This window comes from Muntiacus reevesi, chromosome 8, assembly GCF_963930625.1.
Source record: "Muntiacus reevesi chromosome 8, mMunRee1.1, whole genome shotgun sequence".
Classification (NCBI taxonomy): Eukaryota; Metazoa; Chordata; class Mammalia; order Artiodactyla; family Cervidae; genus Muntiacus; species Muntiacus reevesi.
In genome coordinates this window covers 53578216-53601172 of record NC_089256.1, presented here as the reverse complement: position 1 = coordinate 53601172, position 22957 = coordinate 53578216, and the positions used below count along the sequence as shown (strand labels likewise).

General features: G+C 37.7%; 1 protein-coding gene across 3 annotated transcripts in view; it reads right to left on the bottom strand.

Annotated features, from left to right (window-relative positions):
- The window catches only part of FGF12 (fibroblast growth factor 12), a 396654-nt gene that overhangs the window by 55315 nt on the left and 318382 nt on the right, over window positions 1-22957 (bottom strand). The window lies entirely within an intron of this gene.

The window sequence follows — 22957 nt, the reverse complement described above, 5'->3', positions numbered from 1 at the left end:
ATTATATATATATATATATATAATATAAATATATATCATTGTGTAAACACTGCACTGGGACTTCCCTGGTGGTCCAGTGGGTAAGACACTAGAGATATTTTCAAGGAAATTAGAGATACCAAGGGAACATTTCATGCAAAGATGGGCACAATTAAGGTCAGAAATGGTATGGACCTAACAGAAGCAGAAGATATTAAGAAGAGGTGTCAAGAATACATAGAAGAACTGTACTTAAAAGGTGTTAATGACTTGGATATCCATGATATGGTGTGATCACTCACCTAAAGCCAGACATCCTGGAGTGTGAAGTCACATGGGCCTTAGGAAGCATTACTATGAACAAAGCTAGTAGAGGTGATGAAATTTCAGTTGAGTTATTCCAAATTCTAAAAGATGATGCTGTGAAAGTGCTGCACTCAATATGCCAGCAAGTTTTGGAAAACTCAGCAGTGGTCACGGGACTGGAAAAGGTCAGTTTTCATTTCAAACCCAAAGAAGGGCTAAGTCAAAGAATGCTCAAACTACCACACAACTGCACTCATTTCATACACTAGCAAAGTAATGCTCAAAATTCTCCAAGTGAGGATTCAACAATACATGAACTAAGAACTTGCAGACGTATCAAGTGGATTTAGAAAAGGCAGAGGAACAAGAGATCAAATTGCCAACATCCATGGGAATCATAGAAAAAGCAAGCGAATTGTAGAAAAAAAATCTACTTCTGTTTTATTGACTATGCTAAAGTCTTTGACTGTGTGGATCACAACAAACTGTGGAAAATTTTAAAAGAATAGGAATACCAGACAATCTTACCTACTTCCTATAAGACCTGTATGCAGGTCAACAAGCAACAGTTAGAACCCAACATGGAACAACAGACTGGTTTAAAATTGGGAAAGGAGTATATAAAGGCTACATATTGTCACCCTGATTATTTAACTTATATGCAGAGTACATCATGCAAAATGCCAGACTGGATGAAGCACGAGCTGGAATCAAGATTGCTGGAAGAAATATCAATAACCTCATATGTGTAGATGACACCTCCCTTATGGCAGAAAGTGAAGAGGAATTAGAGCCTCATCATGAGGGTCAAAGAGGAGACTGAAAAAACTGGCTTAAAACTCAACATTCAAAAAACAAAGATCATGGCATCTGGTCCCATCACTTCATGGCAAGTAGATGGGGAAACAATGGAAACAGTAACAGAGTTTATTTTCTTGGGCTCCAAAATCACTGTGGATGGTGACTGCAATGATGAAATTAAAAGACACTTGCTCCTTGGATGAAAAGTTATGACAAACCTAGACATCAGAAAGAAGAGACATCACTTTGCTGACAAAGGCTTGTATATTCGAAGTTATTATAGTTTTTCCAGTAGTCATGTACAGATGTGAGAGTTGGACCAGAAAGAAGTCTGAGCATGGAAGAACTGATGCTTGTGAACTGTGCTGCTGGAGAAGACTCTTGAGAGTCCCTTGGACTGCAAGGAGATCCAACCAGTCAATCCTAAAGGAGATCAATCCTGGATATTCATTGGAAGGACTGATGCTGAAGCTGAAGCTGCAATACTCTGGCCACCTGATGCAAAGAGCCAACTCACTGGAACAGACCCTGATGCTGGGAAAGATTGAGATCAGGAGGTGAAGGGAACGACAGAGGATGAGATGGTTGGGTGGCATCACTGACTCAATGGATATGAGTTTGAGTCAACTCTGGGAGATAGTGAAGCGCAAGGAAGCCTGGTGTGCTGCAGTCCACGGGGTCGCAAAGAGTTGGACAATACTGAGCAACGAAACAGCAACAGAGCTGCTGCTAAGTCTCTTCAGTCGTGTCCGACTCTGTGCGACCCCACAGGCGGCAGCCCACCAGGCTCCTCCGTCCCTGGGATTCTCCAGGCAAGAATACTGGAGTGGGTTGCCATTTCCTTCTCCAATGCATGCATGCATGCTAAGTCGCTTCAGTCGTGTCCGACTCTGTGCGACCCTATGGACAGCAGCCCACCAGGCTCCTCTGTCCACAGGATTCTCTAGGTAAGAATACTGGAGTGGGTTGCCATTCCCTTCTCCAACAACACAGCTAGTATGGATATCGGCTCTCCCACACACAGCCCCAGGGTCCATCAATATCTTATCTATTCCAAAAAAGGCATATTGAATTCTCATTTTAAAGCAAAAAGAAAACAAATTATTCTCTCACAATATATGATTGGCCTTAAGATTAACTTTTCATAAAGACTTTATTTCAACTAAAGTAGATAGCATTTCAATGATCAAAGAGAAAAAAATCAGAGTCAATCAATTTTAAAAGGTTATTTCAAAGACTGTACCTAAAAGAAAAAATTTGAGATTTCTTGTTTAAAGGCTTGGATGAACACCATGTTTTATAATGCCTTTAGGCACAGATTTTGAATGAGCATGTTAAAACAGAACAAGATATAGAACCTCAGGAGTGAGAAATCTTCATAAACAATTGAGGTGAAATGTCACCTTTCTTTTTTAGCCAATGTTTGGAGCTTATTAGGTAAGAATACTCAATGGGACAGTAGAATTTTCAAATTGGCCAGAAGAAAAAATAATCCCATCCATACATGAAAGTGTTTAGCTTCAAGTTTCCTGAAGAATGTCAAATACAGATGGAATTAATAACAAAAATATTCTAAGCTTCACATTTCTTCCTTTCCTTCAAAAATAATATTCTAAATGTAAACCATCAAAGTAGACCTGACAGCATTTAATAGCATTCTTTACCCTCTTTTCAGTCCATTTAATTTTCTGTGATAATATGACAGTCTTAAGCACTTTTTCTCAAACACAAACTAGGATACAGAATAAATTATAGATTAATTTTTTAGAGGCCATATTTGCAAAGACAAGTGCCTGTTTTGCAATAAAGCTATCACTAGCTATAGAAAATAATAATTTAATATTATAATGGGCTGAGTCTTAGGAAAAGAAATCAGTATCTAATGAATGGACTCTGCTTAAGACTACTGCCGCTGCTGCTGCTAAATCACTTTAGTCGTGTCTGACTCTGTGTGACCCCACAGGCGGCAGCCCACCAGGCTCCCACGTCCCTGGGATTCCCCAGGCAAGAACACTGGAGTGGGTTGCCATTTCCTTCTCCAATGCATGAAAGGGAAAAGCAAAAGTGAAGTCGCTCAGTCACGTCTGACTCTTAGCGACACCACAGACTGTAGCGACCCCATGGACTGCAGCCTACCAGGCTCCTCCGTCCATGGGATTTTCCAGGCAAGAGTACTGGAGTGGGGTGCCATTGCCTTCTCCTTAGTTAAGACTAGAGATCAGACTTGGGTTCCCTGGGGTTTCTGTTTTTGTATGATAAGATCTACAATTATGAGAAATCTGAGGAAAGTTAACTTTCTGAAAATATTTCTCCTGTAACTAATCATTAAAAATGACAATAATGAATGCCTACTCTTATTGCTTGCTGTGAATTCGAAGTACAGTCTTCACTTTGAAAGTCCATGTGCAATTTTCTATACATCTTTCCAGAGAGTCCTAGTATGAAAGAAAAATATATTTTTAGTGATATCTTTGCTTTATAATTCTTCATTCTTCTCATTGGAAAAGTCCCTGATGCTGGGAAGATTGAGGGCAGAAGGAGAAGAGGGTGTCAGAGGATGAGATGGCTGGATGGTATCACCAATGAGATGGACATGAAATTGGGAAAACTTCGGGAGATGGCAAAGGACAGGGAAGCCTGGTGTGCTGCAATCTATTAGGTTGCAAAGAGTCAGACGCAACTGGGTGACTGAACAACAATAACAACAACGATTCTTCTCAGCACCTAGATAAAAACTCTGGACAGTTACTATGAAATTCAGGATCAGGCAACTAGTTTAAAATATTTGTCACGTGATTTCCTTTATCGATCTTTAAAAATGTTTAATATGTTGAATTTTTCATATTAAGGATGCAATGAAATCTGAATTATATAAAATTTAACTTTGGATGTAACATAATTTGGGAGCACTACTTCTTTGCTCTATTTCCTTTCTTTCCAAGTTTTTATAGACTACTTTCAGGTAAGCACCATAGAGATTGTAAGGATTAATAGCCCTTGAATTAGAAAACAGTGGATGGAAAGCTACAGTTTTCATTACTGTCCAATCAGAACAGCATGAGGAAAGGAGATTATTCTCTTTACAGATTCCTTCAGGGTCTTCTGAATGCCAACCTACAAAGCTACGTTTTTTGATTTTTTTTCTCTTTTAATTTTAACTCTCATAATATCTACATATTTGCTGTCAACAGATTTCTTCATTCCAAGGCTTTTTAGCAAAATTTGAAAAGCAAGAAGAACCCAGAGGTAATTCTGAAACATGCAGCAATTTCAAAAACAAAGAGGTAAACATTTTGCATTATGATAAAAAAGATATGCTAAGCAAATTATTCACACAGATAGAGAATGTTCAATTTTTTAAAGATCACAATGTTTTCATGCACCTAATGAGAAGTAAAATGCTCACTGATGGTCACTAGGGAATTAATGGCCTTTAAAACTGACAATATAGATTTCCCATTACTTTATTTACCTAATATTTATTCTTTAGTCTATAACCTGAGTATAAACGAAGCTGCATATTAGATTGAGGGTGGAAACCACTGAGAAAATGGATGAAAAAACAAAATCAGTAAATAATGTTTACTCAATTTGTAAATGTTCAGGTTATATCTTGTAACTTTGCTTACATCATCTGCAAAATGAGATGAGAAAAGGGAGGAGACAAGATCATCTCTAACAGCTATTCTAGGTATAATAGCCTATGAACTCAAAATGGAATGCTAAGGACACTGAAAAGAAAAACTGAGTTGAAACAAATATCAGTGATATAATAAATGTTCAAAAAAATCAGCTCTTTAAATCTGATGTTGCCCAAATTTCTAAGCTTACAATAACTGATATCATCACTCAACTGTCCAAACATATGTAAGCAACTGAGAAATGCTTTGGAAAAACCCTAACCATTTATAATAAACAGTTATATATGATTCAGATGCTAGTCCACGTTTCCAAAGAGAAATTTCATACTGTTTTACTTAACCCCTCTTTCGACACTTCCAGTAGCACAAGGCACAAATCTTATCTTTTAGGGTAATTTCTTCTTTACCAGGCAACAGTTCATTAACAGACTGTTTCCAACTTACGTAAACTGGAAAATCTTACATATGTGCTTCTTAGATAAATTAGAGTTCACTTAAATGTTAAACTAAGAAGCTTGTCCTAGCACAGTATCAAGGGAAATATGTGCAAGATATGTGAACAAATGAGAAACAGATGAAGTCAATAACAATGCTACCTGAAATTGAGATGCTACTCTACCTCTCTTGGTCTCAATTGCTTGATCTCTAAATTGGGGAAGTAGAATAAAAGGAACAAGATAATCTTTAAGATCTTTTCCAGGTATAGGATCTAAGATCCTAAAATGAAATGCTAATAAGACTGGAAAAGAAAACTGAGTTGTGAGTGCAGCCAGCCTTGATCTATTCATACACCTAAACATTTCACCCAAGGCTAGCATTTCATACAAGACATAGATAAGACTAGATCAGATGTCTTCTATATTTGACATGTCTTATTCTTTTTTTTCCCCATGGTTTGGGAGAATAGGGGGTTAAGATTAAAAAAAAAACAAATCATACTCTCTAAAAATATCAAGTAGCTTTCTTAAGTCATCAGACAGATAGACAGATGATGGTCAGATATAGATGCTGCTATTCTTCAGAAGCATGCCACAGAATACAGAAAGCCAACCTAAGCAGTGATTGCTTTGAGAGCCAGTGCATAAAGTTTAGGAAATAAAGGAGAAATATTTGACCATTTGGGAAAAGCTAAATGCTGCAAGTGGCTATTGAAAGACACCATAAACAACATTCTTTTTCAATCTAGAAAGGTGAAGAAAAAAGATAACCTATCTGTTTGTGAGATCTACCTGCTCCCTTTCCCTCCCTGTCTCAAAACGGTGAAAATAAAGCAATTGTATCAAGTACTCTTAGGCTAGGGAAACTCAGGAATACAAGCATCACAATCCTGGTGGAATGAAAGGTATTTTCTCCATTTATGACCACAATGATTCATATGTCAAAGGCCAACTGTATACATATACTGACTGAAGTGTTACCCAGTCAATTTCCTAGAGATAAAAGATTTGTTTTGCTTACTCTAAAAAACAGCAGTGGTAGAGACCAATCAAGAAAGCAATGGAAATTACTCATGTTTTAAAATATAAAGATATCAAAGTCGTAATGAAAACAAGAATATACTCAAGCTGGAATGAAAAACACCACTATGAACTATTTTTTTTTTTCATCTCCAGTTTAATCCACAAAAAATACTAAACCCAGGAGATACATATTAATATGTTAGATCAATATAGAAAGCCAAATAAATTTTCAAATTATCTCCCCTGTATGTATATGCTAACTCTTGTAGCATATTCACATACCAGCAATCATCAAAGGTTTACAAATGTACATTACAGCATGAACACATGCTTGGTGAGCACTAATATGCTCACTAACTCTCCCACTAATATGCTGTGTGATCCTGAACAAAACATAATTGCCCTCTCTGAGCCATTAAAATGGGATAGGGGATGAGGATAGCAGAATATATCTAGATTTTTTACAGACCACGAATTTAGTTTAATTTCATTTTCATGCATTTAAAGAACACTTGCCTTTTCAAAAATAAAATGTCAGTGTCTGCTATTTCACTTGTACCTCACCGTAACTCCAAGGGGTAAGCTCAAAAACTAAGACTGAGAAAGATGATACAGCTCAACTCCAACCACAAATCTTGTTAAAACCTAGAGCTGGACATGGAAGCCAGTCTCATAGTCATCCCTCTTTGTATATCACCAATATTGATCAATAATTAAAGAAATTATTAGTATAAAAACTCATTAAAATCATGTTTACACTTTTAATAACTTAAAATTGTATTTATTTAACTTGATGCCTCATTAGCTTATTGGAGTCATTACTTCCTGTCAGTCAGAGAGAGTAAATGAGTGAATATCCTTCACAACAGAATAAGCAGGACTGTAATTAATGACTTTGTTAATAACAGCCTCATGTTCATACATATTGATTTTCAGATATGGAATATACACTTAGAATCTATAGGGAACAACATTCTTCTCGTCTATTTACCAAGAATAAATAGTTATTAAAAATATATTCTTTTATAAGTTCTATTCCTAATAATCTCTTATATATGAACATTCCTTTAAAGTCAATAACTTAATTGTTTTTGAATCATTTATGCTGTCAAAATGTTGCATTTATTTCATTTAGATGATGAAAGTAGATATATCAAAGTTACTTTCTACACATAAAGAGCTCTGTCACTGAGGTTCCTCTAGAGTTGGCACTTGAGTTTTTAATACATAGTAGTAAAATTAGAGGAATTTTAATTACACAATCTCACAAAACTATTCCCAGTAGGGGTTTTATCATTAACCAATTCATATGAACTTTGAAAGTCTGAAATGTCTACATCATAAAGCAATATAACACAATTCTTTATTTTTTAATTTAACTTTTTTATTGACATACAGTTATTTTATAGTGTTGTATTAGTTTCAGGTAAAAAGCAAAGTGAAACATGATTCTCTTTAAATCCTTACTCAATAAATGATATGAAAATTGGCTTGAACATTCAATTCCCCATTATTTTATACCCCAACAAAATAAATTCTAAAAAAACCATATGGCACACATAAATCTATAGTACGGTGAACAGTTATCTGTGCGGAGCTGATAAACAAATACAAAAAGTCTATTAAAACTTTACAATGGTTTTATCTTTACCTTCTATATTTTCAGTGTTTCCTTCAGCAATGAAACAGTGCTCAATGGTGACAACACAATGCTAAAATATTTTCATTGATTCGGACATGTTTATTTTTTAAACTGGTCCATGTATTAGGGAAAAAAGATTTAGTAAGTACAGTTTTGATCTTTTTAAAACATATTTTTTGGGGATAGATAAATTAGAAGATTGGGATTAACATATACACACTACTATATCCAAAACAGGAAAGCAACAAGGACCTACTGTATAGAAGAGGGAACTATACTCTATACTTTGTAATAACCTATTTATGGAAAAGAATCTGAAAAAGAATATCACTGTACTATTCATTTGAAACTAACACAACATTGTAAATTAACTTCAATTTTAAAATGCTACATTTTCAAAAAATGTTTTCAAAAGTTTACCTCTGCATATGTATGTATGTGTGTACATTTACACTAGATTAAAAAAAAAAGTCTCTTTCTAGTCTAGATGATTAGTAGGACTAATTGGGAGTTTTTTTCCTAACAATTTACTTAAATGCATTTGTCCTATAACCTGCTTTCACCTTGACCAAGATTGATTATCTTTCTAAATAAGATCTTCTCTTGTGAAAAGTAATTAGAATTATGTGAAACTAACTAATGAGGTACAACTTCATTTTCATTTACATACAGCTTTACTGAAAAGTGTTAACAAAATTAAGATTTGGAAGACCAAGTTGAACTTTTCTGTAAATACTGAAACGTCTATACCCCTAAGAACATGAGTACATGGTGCATTTATAACAGCTTAAGCATGTCTGATAAAGGAGTCTGCTTATGTTCTTAACTATGGTATCAATCTTGGGAGTTTCTGAGCCCTCCCTGAATACCTGATTGTACTTTTAGTAAGTAAAGGTCAGGACTTCATGTGGCTGAAAAGAATCATGTCAGCTGATTGATTTGAGCAATTCATGGAAGATTAAACAAAGGAAATTTGATGAACTTATTGTTTATAATTGCTTCATCCAACTTATCAATGGTTGATAGATGGGAATTTTCACTTCTCAATTAGTTGAGGTGCCAAACAAAAGCCAAACACTGAGCTGGAAAAAATTCTTGAAAAAGGTATCCTTGTAATCCATGTCAACCCTTGTTTGTCTTTTGGCCTAACACTAGCATATGTGAGCATGCAGATGGAAGAAAACTCCATTTTCCTTATCATATATCAAGTGAGAATCTCAACATGCAATGTTCTCCAACAGAACTTTCTTTAATGATGGAAATGCTCAATTTCTACACAGTCCAACACTGAATCCACAAGCCACTTGTGATTACTAAGTACTTGAAATGTGGTTATTGTTACTGAGCAACTAAATTTTAAGTTCTAATATGATTTAATTAATATTTAAATTTAAATGGCCACATATGTTTAGTATTTATTGAGCATCTCAGCTTTAAAGTATTAAAAATTAATCACATTTTCCTGGAATCAGAATTATGAAGAGAAATGCCCTTCTAATAAGCTGTAATCACAGACTGTAGCCATTTGCCCAAGTAGCAAAGTATCAGGAAGACATCCTTCATCAGATTTGCACTGGGACTGCCCATAACTCCTCAGAAGGGCATACAACTTTGCTTCAGTAGCTCCTGCATCTTCTTGGTTAGAGATGATTACTATTTCCTCCTGCTCTCCTAAGCTTGGCCTGCTCTTAGTTCCTAAAGCAGATGCAGCCTAAGAGTGGATTGTTGTCATTCAGTCACTCAGTTGTGTCAGACTCCTTTGCAGTCCCATGGACTGTAGCTTGCCAGCCTCTTCTGTCCATGAAATTTCACGAGCAAGAATACTGGAGTAGGTTACCATTTCCTTCAGGGGATCTTCCTGACCCAGGGATTGAACTTCTATCTCCTACATTGGCAGGCTCTTTACCACTGAGCCACCACAGAAGCCCTTAAGAGTGGATAGTAGCAGGAATATACTGCATTATGTTTCTGAGGGACTTATTATGACATTCATAAGAAAAATAGCTAATTTAAGGGAATTTAGAAAATCAAAGTGTAATAAGTTGCTGAGTATATTTTTGTGTGGTCCCAAAATGGTAGTTAAATTCAAGATTAAAATATGCAGCACTAAGTACCCCACATTCCAAATAGCATTTCAGAATTAGAGTCACATATCCTATATATATGGTTTTTCCAGTGGTCATGTATGGATGTGAGAGTTGGACGGTGAACAAAGCTGAGCGCTGAAGAATTGATGCTTTTGAACTGTGGTGTTGGGGAAGACTCTTGAGAGTCCCTTGGACTGCAAAGAGATCCAACCCATCCATTCTAAAGGAGATCAGTCCTGGGTGTTCATTGGAAGGACTTATGCTGAAGCTGAAACTCCAATACTTTGGCTACCTCATGCGAAAAGTTGACTCATTAGAAAAGACTCTGATGCTGGGAGGGATAGGGGGCAGGAGGAGAAGGGGACGACAGAGGATGAGATGGCTGGATGGCATCACCAACTTGATGGACATGAGTTTGAGTAAACTCCGGGAGTTGGTGACAGACAGGGAGGCCTGGCGTGCTGCGATTCATAGGGTCGCAAAGAGCCGGACACGACTGAGCGACTGAACTGAACTGAACTGAACCCTATATTATAGCACATACTAAGAGACAGAAGAATGACCACCAGCCACCATCTTACCCTTTTCTTCCATATCAATAGGAGAGGGTTTTCTTGGAGTTGGGCCTTTTGAGAAATGCAGGATTCATGAAGACAATCAATTCCCTCCCCTCCTTGTGGGTTAGGAAAAGGAGAATACATCCCCTTTTTCTCTCATCAAACTTGAGTTCCTGCCAAGGAAAGACTGGCATGCTATTCTCTGACTGGATGCTTGCTAAATTGAGCAAATAAGTATCTCTGTCTTGACAGTGTTAGCTGAAATAGGGAGTGTTCTTAGAGGAATATGACTTGAGTCATCTGAAGTTTGAGGGCTATGAGAAAATAGAAAATGTGCTCACTTCTGATGTGGAGACTTTGAAATCAGAGTGTCTGCTAAAAAAGATCGTGGCGCAGACCTTGCAGTAGTGTGTAAAGGAAGAAAAAAATGGTGATACTCCTACTCCGTGCATCTCCACATCCCTTGGGAGATGAAGGAAAAGACTCCTGGACTCTCCTTGTCTCTACATGCTGAAGACCCACTTGGCCGTTGGTAAAAAATGGGATGCTCTATCCACCCAAGTTGCTATGATTGTGTACCACTGGTGGGGTCTTCAATTGACACAGTTGCCCCTCTGAGAGGATTCCAGGAAACTGAACTCTACTCTAGGAAAACCATGCACACGTCTTATATGGAGAACTCTGCCTCAACTGAAGCCCTAGAAGCAAACACAACTAGAGCAATGCCACAGATACCACTCCATTATCTTCATGTGTCTGGTCATAAAGAGATCTCTGTTTTCTCTATCCTCTTTTCCTTCCCTGAAAAGCCAAAGGCTTTAGGACCAGAATAATAGGAGAAATTGCCACAGAGAACCCTCTTTTTCTTCACTCCACAAAGCTAAAGACCTTAGTTTTAGTTTCCTGAAGAAGAACAGTAGTAGGCTGAAATTAGACATGAGATTAGAGTTTTATGCTAAAGTGGATCAAGAGGTGAGAAAATCAGAAGGTATCCAGCTTGTCATTAAGAAGCAGGAAAGGGAGATTTGATAAAGTTAAAAGTAAAGCCAGGAAGAACAAGGCAAAAACAAAACAAAAATATTTTTCATGTTTATATCCATCAGGTTGAGACCACTCAGGAGATCCACAAGAAATATGGATACACTTTTTTGTTTATGTCTTTTGGTCCATTTTTAATAGCACACTATACATTAAGTGTTTCCAAATCATATCACAAATCTTTATCACATATCATTAACCTTTCACTGTATACTTTACAAAAAAGTTTTTTCAACGAGGTAGGATAGGTGATGAAGAGCCAGTCCATAGTTTTCTTTCTTCATTTTGAAAAACCTGCCTCACTGCTGCTAAAGCAAGCACTTTGAGGGGGGATGAAGTAACAGATTAATGTGTAATTGAATGGGTGAGTGTTTGTGTGCTAAGCTGCTTCAGCTGTGTCCAGCAATTGGCAACCCTATGGACTGTAGCCCGCCAGGCTCCTCTGTCCATGGGATTCTCCAGGCAAGAACACTGGAGTGGGTGGCCATGCCCTCCTCCAGGGGATCTTCTTGACTCAGGGATCAAATCCACATCTCTCACGTCTCCTGCATTGACATGTGGGTTCTTTACCTAGCACTAGTGCCCTTAATTGAGAGGGTAGGGCTTCCCTGGTGGCTCAGATGGTAAAGAGTCTGCCTTCAATGCAGGAGACCCAGGTTTGATCCCTGGGTCAGGATGATCCCCTGGAGAAGGAAATGGCAACCCACTCCAGTGGGATTCTTGCCTGGAGAATCCCATGGACAGAGGAACCTAGCGGGTTACAGTTCATGAGGTCACAAAGAGCCGAACACAACTGAGAGACTGATACACACCCTCAGTCACGTATAACTCTAAAGCACCACCCTGGTTCTAAACACTCCTGGGAGGTCCCTTTGGAAACTGCCTCTGATGTTTCCTTCAAATTAACCTCAGTGGTGGAAAATCTTATCCTCTGAGTGTAGATACAGGTTTTGGAGACAACCTACACCCAATTGTGTACATTTCGCATGTTTTAGATAACAATCACACTGCTAACCTCTGAAGATGGAGAATGTTATATTAAGAAAAAATACCTAGCCTTCAGCAACAGACATAGGTTTAAATCCAGGCTATAAACATTATTGGCAGTATGGGCAGAAAAAGCTCCTTAGCATCTGTGAACATACATCTATTCATCAGTGAAATGGAAATTATACCTTATAATTGTATTGAGAGGATTTAATGATATATTATTTGCAAAGTATACAGTGTCTGGGATTGAGTGTACATTCAAATGCTAACCATACCCAACAAAGAAAGATTTATTACGTCATAGCTTCTAAACTTTAAGTCTAGTCATGGAGACAGAGATATAACAATAATTACAATAAAATGTAATGAATGCTCTCAGATAAGAGCCAGACGGTTAGGAAAATAAAGAGACAGGTGACTGTCTTTCTTTGTGGAGTTGGAATGGAGATATTTGAGCTGAGTCTTGCAAAAGGAGAAATTCTTTAGGTAGAAAACGTATTAGACACAGAGCAATCCAGGCGTGGCCAAAAGCAAACATTCAGAAGGATGAAATGTTCGACGTATTTGGCCAGTGGGGAGAAGAGAAGTGTGGCTGGAGCATCTGCCACATGGAGGGAACGGCAGGAAAAGCAGTGAGGCCAAAGTGTCAAGGACCATCAATGCTCTGCTAACGGGCCTGGCATTTATTCAGCAGGCAGCAGGGATCCAGCAGAGGTTTTCAACAGAGCAGTGAAATGAGTGGATTTGTTTTTTAGGAATTATTTCTCTGGCATCACAGTAGCTGATGAACTGGAGTGGAGAGAAACTGGTGTCAAGACTTACAGCGACAGTCTCCTAACTGGGCTCCCTGCCACCATTTTAGACATGCTGAAGTTGAGGTGCCTGCAGGATACCCAGTGCAAACTACATTCACAAAGCTAAACATAGGAAAATCCCACTTACAGCCAGATAAATTACAGAGTAATCAGTGCAAAACATTCCTTGCTTCACAAAAGGATTCACTTCAGGATCTGAGTTCCTTTAAATAGAAAAAATTCGAGTGCATTTAGGCATTCCTTTACAGTTCATTAGCTACCGATAAAGATGGAGAACGTCAAGAAAATCTTAAAGATATAGTTTCCAGAGTTCTTATTAAAAATCATCATGGAATGAAAAGAAAATTTTTGAAGTTATCATGTATCAGTGGGAAAAGGAATCTGATTTATTAAAATGTTCAGATGTATTAAAATTTATAGAACCAGCTATTCTTTCTAAGATGAGGTCAATGTGCATCATGATATTTCATAGAAAGTACCCCACAAACCTTCAACATAACAGGTCAAAATTTTGAGAGAAATCTCTTCAGTGAATACCTTTAGAACATTCTTTGAGCCATCTTAACTTAGCTATTTGTCTATGAGTATCTCACTGTGGACATATAATTTTATGGTATGCCTTCTGTATTACCTTACCCTGAACTAATTCAGAGAATCACTTCTTGCTAAAGAAAAATTCTGTGGCAAACTGAAAGTTGTCTCTCAACATTAATTCTTATTTTTCTCTCTGGTAACAAAATATGTACTTTTAAATAGGTATACTATAGAAACCGGGCATGGAACAATGGACTGGTTCCAAATTGGGAAAGGAGTATGTCAAGGCTGTATATTGCCATGCTGTTTATTTAACTTATATGCAGAGTACATCATGTGAAAGGCCAGTCTTAATGAAGCACAAGCTGGAATCAAGATTGCTGGAAGAAATGTCAGTAACCTCAGATTTGCAGATGATATCATCCTAATGACAAAAAGCGACAAGGAGCTAAAGATCCTCTTGATGAAAGTGAAAGAGAAGAGTGAAAAAGCTGGCTTAAAACTCAACATTAAAAAAACTAAGATCATGACATCTGGTCCTGTCACTTCATGGCAAACAGATGGGGAAACAATGGAAACAGTGACAGAATTTATTTTGGGGGCTCCAGAATCACTGCAGATGGTGACTGCAGCCATGAAATTAAAAGACACTTGCTCTTTGGAAGAAAAGCTATGACAAAACTAGATAGCCTATTAAAAAGCTGAGACATCACCTTGCTGACAAAAGTGCATATAGTCAAAGCTATGGTTTTTCCAGGAGTCATGTATGGAAGTGAGGGTTGGACTATAAAGAAAGCTGAGCACCAAAGAATTGATGCTTTTGAACTTTGGTGTTGGAGCAGACTCTTGAGAGTCCCTTGGACTGAAAGGAGATTCAACCAGTCAATCCTAAAGGAAATCAGTTCTGAATATTCATTGGAAGGACTGATGTTGAAGCTGAAACTCCAATACTTTGGCCACCTGATGCTAAGAACTGACTCATTACAACAGACCCTGATGCTAGAAAAGATTGAAGGCAGGAGGAGAAGGGTACGACAGAGGATGTGATGGTTGGATGGCATCACCAACTCGATGGACATGAGTTTGAGCAAGCTCTGGGAGTTGGTGATGGACAAGGAAGCCTGGTGTGCTGCAGTCCACAGGGTCACAAAGACTTGGACAGGACTGAGAAACTGAACTGAGCTGACTGACACTATAGAAATAAGAAGACATCTATGACAAGTCTTTCTTATATTCATGTGTGCCCCTCTCTCTAAATTAGGGTTAATAGAATATTAACAAAACTATGTTATGAACTCTCAGAAAAGTTGATTTAAAATTAGCTGCTTAGGCTTGAAGGAAAACACTTGGTCATTCTCTGCATCTTCCTTCTGCCACTGTGGAATGTAGATGTAATGGCTAGAATTTCAGCAGCCATCTTGAAACAAGAGGTAATGGATGCTGTCACTGAGGATGGAAAAGCAGGAGAATAGAAACCTGGGTCTCCAATGTCCTCTGAAAATCCTATGTCAGCTATGATTGTATCCCTACAGACCATTTTTATATATTAGAATAAACTATCTTGGTTTAAACCAATAGTATTATGAATTTCTGTTGTTATATTACTGTGAGAATTAATCTTACCTGACACACATCATATCAAAATAGAATATATTTTTGTCTACATGAGTTATCAGGATAAGAAAGCACAAAATGAATTAAGGAGAAATGTTCTATCATTCTAAGTTTTCCACTTTGACAGATAATGATGAGAATAAGAATATCCCCTCATACAAGGACAGGATTTTAGAGATAGGAATTTTATCCATGACCACATTTAATCCTTGATGTAATTTGTGATAAAGCAGCAGCATTTCTTTTCCCCATGTAAACAGATGCTGAATTAAAACTCCGAGTGAACTGCCCAAGGTCAAACAATTGCACCTGATGAAGTTAAAAATCAAACCCTTTGACTTATAATTTATTGTTTTTCTGCTCATAATTTTCATGTAGGTTCTACATGAAACATGAAAACTAGTGATACTGTTCTATGCCATTAATTACCGGATTGACTTATATACTCTTCTGCTTGGAGGAAATAAAAAAAGATTTGGCTTCAGGAGTTTTCCACTGAGCTTCTGTGTTGGTCATGTTAGAGTATCAGTGACTAGACTTAGCTTCCTGACTTTAGACAACCAAAACCAGGCAATGGTTTTCAGACACTGGAGAACATGCAGTGAACAGCTGCCATCCTTAAAAGAGGGAAACAAACGTGGTGAACATTACCATTGCTCCAGGAAGAAATTTCTAGGCAGCAGCATGGAGAAGTACTTGGACAGTCCAGGAACTCACGGAGTTGAGAAAACACACAAGAGATCGGGGAACTAATTGGCTATAACTCCAGGGCAAAGTACTGCAGGGGAGGAAGAAAATTCAAATTCTGCACAGCCCCTTAAACATGTGGATGGGTACTGATCTGCACATGTGTAAGAGGAAGCTACCCATGTCAAGGGAAAGAACCACTGGAAATCATTCTTGGAGCTCACATAGAGCTGGGAGTAGTTCAAGTCCCCACAAATCAGAATGGAAAGACCAGGTGGTAAAAAAAAAGCTTTGGGAAAAGTTCTAAAAAAAGAGAATTACTTTGTGTATTTTCATGTTAATAAAATTCTGGAAAATTCAACGTTATAGGCTCAGAAAACAGGTGGAAGAATGAACAATTGTATAACCGTCCAGGACTTTATGAAGTTGAACACAGATGAATTGCTTAAACTTGGTCTCTATCAAAGAATTAACCAAATAATTAAAGGTTATTATTTCTGAGCCGAGCACTGTTCCACATATTGGGATATAGCAAAGAAGAGATAAAAAATTGTCTTCATGGAGTTAGTATTTTGGTAGAAAGTGGAAGGAAGCCCATAAATGTAATAAATATCATACTTGAGGTCTTCCTAGGTGGCGCTAGTGGTAAAGGATCTGCCTGCTAATGCAGAAGAAGCAAGACACTAGGGTTCCATCTCTGGTTTGGGAAGATCCCCTGCAGTAGGAAATGGCAACCCGTTCCTGTATTCTTTCCTGGAAAATTCCATGGACAGAGGAGCCTGGAGTTCCACAGTCCATAGGTCACAAAGAGTAAGAGACGACTGAAACACACACACACACTACATTAAAGTATCAGAAAATATAAATGGGAGTAAAGTGTCAGGATATATTGAGGGGGTGCTATAATTTTAATAGATTGATAGATCCATTAAGGTGGATGAGACCAAAGCTCAGAAATGATGCCCAGCATAACTGGAGAGAAATCAGCAAAGAAGAGAGCAACAAAGAGATGAGGGCATATATACTGCAAGGCATCAGATTCTCTAAGGCATTGCAAAGACCTACGCCTTCTCCTGGAAAGGGTTTAATGCAGAGACACACAATGATGTTTCATGTATTTTGAAAGGGTATGTAGGCTGCTGTTTGTATTAGACCCTGACAGTTCAGTTGGTAAAGAATCCGCCCACAATGCGGGAGATCTGGGTTCAATTCCTGGGCTGGGAAGATCTCCTGGAGAAGGGAAAGGCTACCCATTCCAGTATTTTGGCCTAGAGAATTCCACAGACTGTATAGTCCATGGGGTCGAAAAGAGTCGGACAACACTGAGCAACTTTCACTTTCATCAAGGAGGCAGTGGTAGAAGCAGGAAGACCAGTGAATAGGCTACTACAGTACTCCAGAGGAAAAGTGCTAATGGTTTGGACTAGATTGGAAACTGCAGATAAACTGATAATTAATTAGATTCTGTTTAGAGTTGAAAAACTAAAGCTGTAACAGTTTTCTAACAGATTATATGTGGGGCATAAAAGAAAAGAGAGGAATTTAGGATGGTTTTAAGACTCGAATTGTGGTTGGTTGGATTTTTAACCAATTAGAAATGCAGAGTAACTATTAACTGAAAAGCAGAAGACAGTGGATTGAGTGTCTCTGGGACAAAAGATCAATTCTAGATGTGAGAAATCAGTGACAGCTGAGTTGGTCATGCCACAAAACCTACTTCAGAAAGAAACGCTAAAAACAGTATAAGATCCACTGCATGGCAATTTCCAAATGCTTTAAAAAAAAAAATCACAACACAAATTTTTTTTTTTCTTTCCAAAGAACACAATAAATCCTACATAATTGCAGATTTCAAAAGAAATGAGAAAACACAAAAGTTTAGACTCTTGCTGCAAAGTGAAGTCTCCCACGTTAGATACAGGAACATTAAACAGCCTACGGTGTTCCCCCAAATAGCCCATTGTGTAACTTGAGCAATATGTATTTGCAATTTAACTTCTGTTTTGCCTAACTTTATTTTGTAAATGCATCCTCTTCGTGTTGCAAGATTGTCATTTGATGTAGATTTGCACAGCAGTGCCTACCTTTAAACACTGAGATCTCAGGCAAATGGATGCTCTTGGCACCATTTATTGGGTTGCAAGCTGCCAGGTTGCTCCCATGATTAACATTTCTTCTTTCCTGGCCAATAAGAATAGGAAGGTTACAGAGTCCTAGGATTTGGAGTTAGAAACAAAGATACTAATCAGGTAGATTGTCCTTTTGTAGATATGGAAACTGAGGACTGGAGTTGGGAAGAAATGTGCCATCAATGTCAAAGTCTGATTAGCTCAGTTAGTTGCTTTCAAACAAAAATGTATTCCACTGTGTTATGTAAAAATGGCTGGGGAGAAAATGGTTAAGTTCAAACAACTTATTTCGAAGACTGCAGGTGACAAGAAATAATTTTTCCTGCTGTCTGCTCAGCCCCTTTCCCTCACTGCTTGAAAATGCAGTGAACTGGGCCACTAATTTACAGTGCAATTTGCACAGCATAAAACAGAGGTTTCTGTTCGAGACCATTAAAATCAAAGGTCACATTTAATACCAACCTTTTATCCTGCCTGGACTCAAAGCGTTTCAGAATTTGTCATTTAAGAGTCATAAATACTGTGCCTCCTTTTTAGTGGTATCCTGGAGACTTCATCTCTCACCCTTACTTCAACACAAAAATTCACAGAAATGGAGAGTTAAGGGAAAGAAAAGGAAAGAAAGTAAAAGAAAAAAAGGTAACTTGGCAGTCTCTATTAATGATTTCAAAAGCTTGTCCTTGGGCTTTTGTGGGGATAAGATGGTTAGCATCAATGATGTATAATATAAAGAGAAATATAGACACTGATGATCTGTCTGCTGTGGCGAGTGTGCTTGTCAGAGCTGTGTGCCCCCTGCCAGTCCTGGAAATGCTATGATACCAACTGTTTTTATCCCATGTTCTTCCGACAGCATGGCTTGCCAGCATATGATATGCCAATTCTTGTGTGTGCTCAGCTGCCAAGTCGTGTCTGACTCTTGCGACTCCATGGACTGTTGCCCACCAGGCTCAGACTTTGTCCATGGGATTTCCCAGGCAAGAACACTGGAGTGGGTTGCCATTTCCTTCTCCATGGCAATTCTTAATCAATGCTAAAATTCTGTAGAAGAGGGTTCCACACAGAACATTCTTATCCTTCTAGCAAGGAAATGCCAAATGCTGTCACTCTCCCTTCTTCGTCTAAAGCACAACTTTCCCAGGGAGCCAGAGCAGTGAGTATGCCTCCCACTCTTTTTGGAAACTGCGTTTGTAGTCAGTAAAAAGCTCTGCATAAATCAAGAAGAACCACCCTTTGGAAAGAGAACAGCTTCTATGTGTTTGGAACTCTACAACCAATATGAATATCCTCTGGCAGGAATTATTAAGCTCTTGTGTTTTACAAATGCTCATTTCATTTTACTTCTTTGTGTATAAATATCCATCTTATTTCATTTGCAAAGCCATTTTAAGGTAAGTATTATGATGCCATTTTCATGATGATAAAACAGCTTTCAATATGTAGTGATTTACCCAGATTATATAGCTTGGAAAGGGGCAAATCCAGGTCTTAGGTCCAGTCTAGTTTTCACTTTACTACATTTTAATCTCCACGTCTAAGGAATTTACAGTACCTGTTAAGGATTTTATGCTACCAAGAATTGATTTATCGAGTATGACAAGAACCATGTCCCTCTGTGGCCCAATGAACAGAACACAGCTCAAATCTACCTGGAGACCATATGATGCAACTGCACTCTCTCCTACTGAATGTGACTGTGGTGCCTCTCAATAAATCGGATGTTCATGGCCCATTTATTCCAATGAAGTTTCCATTCTCATATGGAGGCTGTGGTCATGTGACTGTGAGTACAAGAACTGAACCCAGGATTGAAGGACTTCCTGGAGAGACAGGGCAAAACAAACCCAAGTCAAAGAAAGAGAATAGTGTATTTCCTTAAACAGCTAACTTCCTCCCTGTCCATCAGGGTAATTTACAAATATTATTATGCAGTTACAAGACTGTTAAATTCTTACTTAGGCCATTTATCAGTCCACAGGATGTACTTTCTTCAATGAAGACCAGAGCTGCAACAGTAATTAAGCACCTACATGACTGCACATCCTGCTTCACAAGCATTTACTAATTCTTTTTTGTTACTCTTCACAATAACCATGTGAGATCAATTTCATATTTATTTTATGGATGAGAATATTAAGGATCAGAAAGGGCAAAATATTTACCCAGTATTTCATATTTAGTAAGTGAGAGGACCCAGAATCACAGCTCTGATTAATAATGAAAGGTAACAGTGAATCTTCGAACAAGCATAATAGCTTTGTTCCACAAGTCTTGGTGTGTTAGACTTCTTTTATTTGCAAATGCTCTTTTTGGGACTGGTGATGGTGCTGTCAAATATTCGTGCTAAAGGAAGATCTAGAATGAGGGGAAGTGACTGCACAGAGCCTCCATCATCATGCAGTCTACATACTTGTAATTACAGTAGGAAGGGATGCTCTAACTACAGACTGATTTCCAGCTCATTCACATATTCCTGTGTTCCAACGTGGTTGTTATGACTAAGTAACTTACAAGAGAGTGAAAACCAACACAGAAGAAGGGAGTTGGTGACTGACTTGTTAAAACTTATTTAAAATGTCAAATCGTAATTGTTAGATTTTCCAGCTTGATGTTGGGTCAAATGGCCAAATAGTTGTCTTAAATATCAATGTGAGGACAAAGCTAAAGAATGTGGATAGTTGTGACCATGTAAGAATGGTTGGAAAGGAATGATTTTAGGATCTTTCAATCTATAAAGAATAATTATTTGCCAATTAGAACTGACTTACATGAGTTCAATTTCTTTGTATACCTTCACCGGCAACCCAGATCTCTATTAGGAATGAAGAAGTCAGCACTATTGGCAGAAATTCCTCATGTTCTCAGTTCCTCCAAAATCCACTGCAGAGAGCTGTCTTACCCAAGATCACAGTTTCCCTATGGAGAAACTTCTGCCATTTTTTTCTTGTTTTATTCTTTAAAGTCATATATGAAAACAAATCCAACCCTTTGATAGAATTCTTCAGCTACATAAAAACAGCTTTCCAGTTTGTCTGAAAACTTCATCTAACACTTTCAGAATTTTTAACCTTTGCTCACAGGACTTAAACTGACTCCTTCTTCCCAGGCAAGAATACTGGAGTGGGTTGCCATATCTTCCTCCAGGGAGTCTTCCTGACCCAAGGATCAAACCCAAGTCTCCTGCATAGGCAGGCTGATTCTTTACCAATGAGCCAACCTAGGAAGGCACCATACTAGACCCTGTGAACAGAGTGAAGCTCAGAGTCCAGAATAAATTTAAGAAAATTTACTTTCCTTCCTGAAACTAATTTCCAGGCCATGGTCACAAAGACAGTTCAGTGTATTTTTATATCCTGTGACCTCCCCCACCCACAAAAACATAATTTTTTCCTGCAAAAAAATCTGTAATTCATCTCCTCCCATTAACTTTCCTCTAGGTGATTATTTCTTTTCTTTTCAGGCACAAAGAACCATCCCTAAATTACTGTTAACATCTTATAAATTGGACAGTGTCACATCAAGCTATTTGTTATCTACACCCCCATGTAATGGAGGTTATTCCTTGTTAATCCTGGCCTGCCCTATTTTACTGTTAATTCTCTTTAACAATAAGAGAGAGATTATTTTCTGAGTTCTTAGATTGATAATGCAAAAGAAGATTCCTCTTGATGGAAAGTAAATGAATTTATACATTGTTCTCTAAAATGCAACATGCACTATGTGTTTATATATATATATATATAAAACATTGTTTTTTGTTAATATATTGATGTCTTCAAACCCTATAATAAAGAATAGTTTTTAAATGCCAGATAATTAGAAACTTCTGTGGAAATCATTTTAAAGTAAATCATCAAGAACTTTTTCTAGGAAATAGCAAAAAGAAATAGGGTTGAAAACAATTCCCAGATGCACCTATCTTTTTTAAATTTTATGTTTGAAATAAAATTTAACCCATAAGATTTGGGAGCTTTAAAGAATCTTCAAGACCATCATTTTGAGATGAGAAAACTGAGGCCCAGAGAAATGCAGTATTTATTAAATCTACTACAGAAAGTGTATAGCCAATGAGGACATAAACTCTGGCATCCAATCTATCACTTCATTTCAGAATAATGTTTTTTCCTTGACTGCACTGGATGAGAAACATTTCAGTAAATGAATGTCATAGGTATGAGAAGATGAACCCATTGAGGCAGATAGTTTGATGTGTCTAGTTGTGTTTATTTTATAATCTGTATGTCAAGGAAAACATATTTACAAATAGAACTTGCTATACATTAAGACTATAGCAGGACAATGATTAGGAAAATTTGCTTGAAACCAGACTGACTTGGGTTCAGATCCCCACCCAGCTTCCTGACCCTGAGCAAATCACTACTCCTGGCCTTGGTCTCTTCATCCCTCATAGGCTTACTTTGAAGATAAAAAGGAGTTAATATGGGTAATGCACATAAAACAGCGCCTGATGTAGTAAGCATTACATATAAGAGTCTGCTGATGCTTTTGTCACTGCTACTATTATTTCTAGACTCAAGAATTAACTTTTTTAATGTTCAGTGCAAGTCTGTTTTCAATAGTCACTCTTTTCAGTTGGTAATAACTGGCAACAATACCAAACCAAAGCAAAGGAGCCTAACCTAGGAGAAGTGGGTACAGGACTTTGTGACTGTGGGT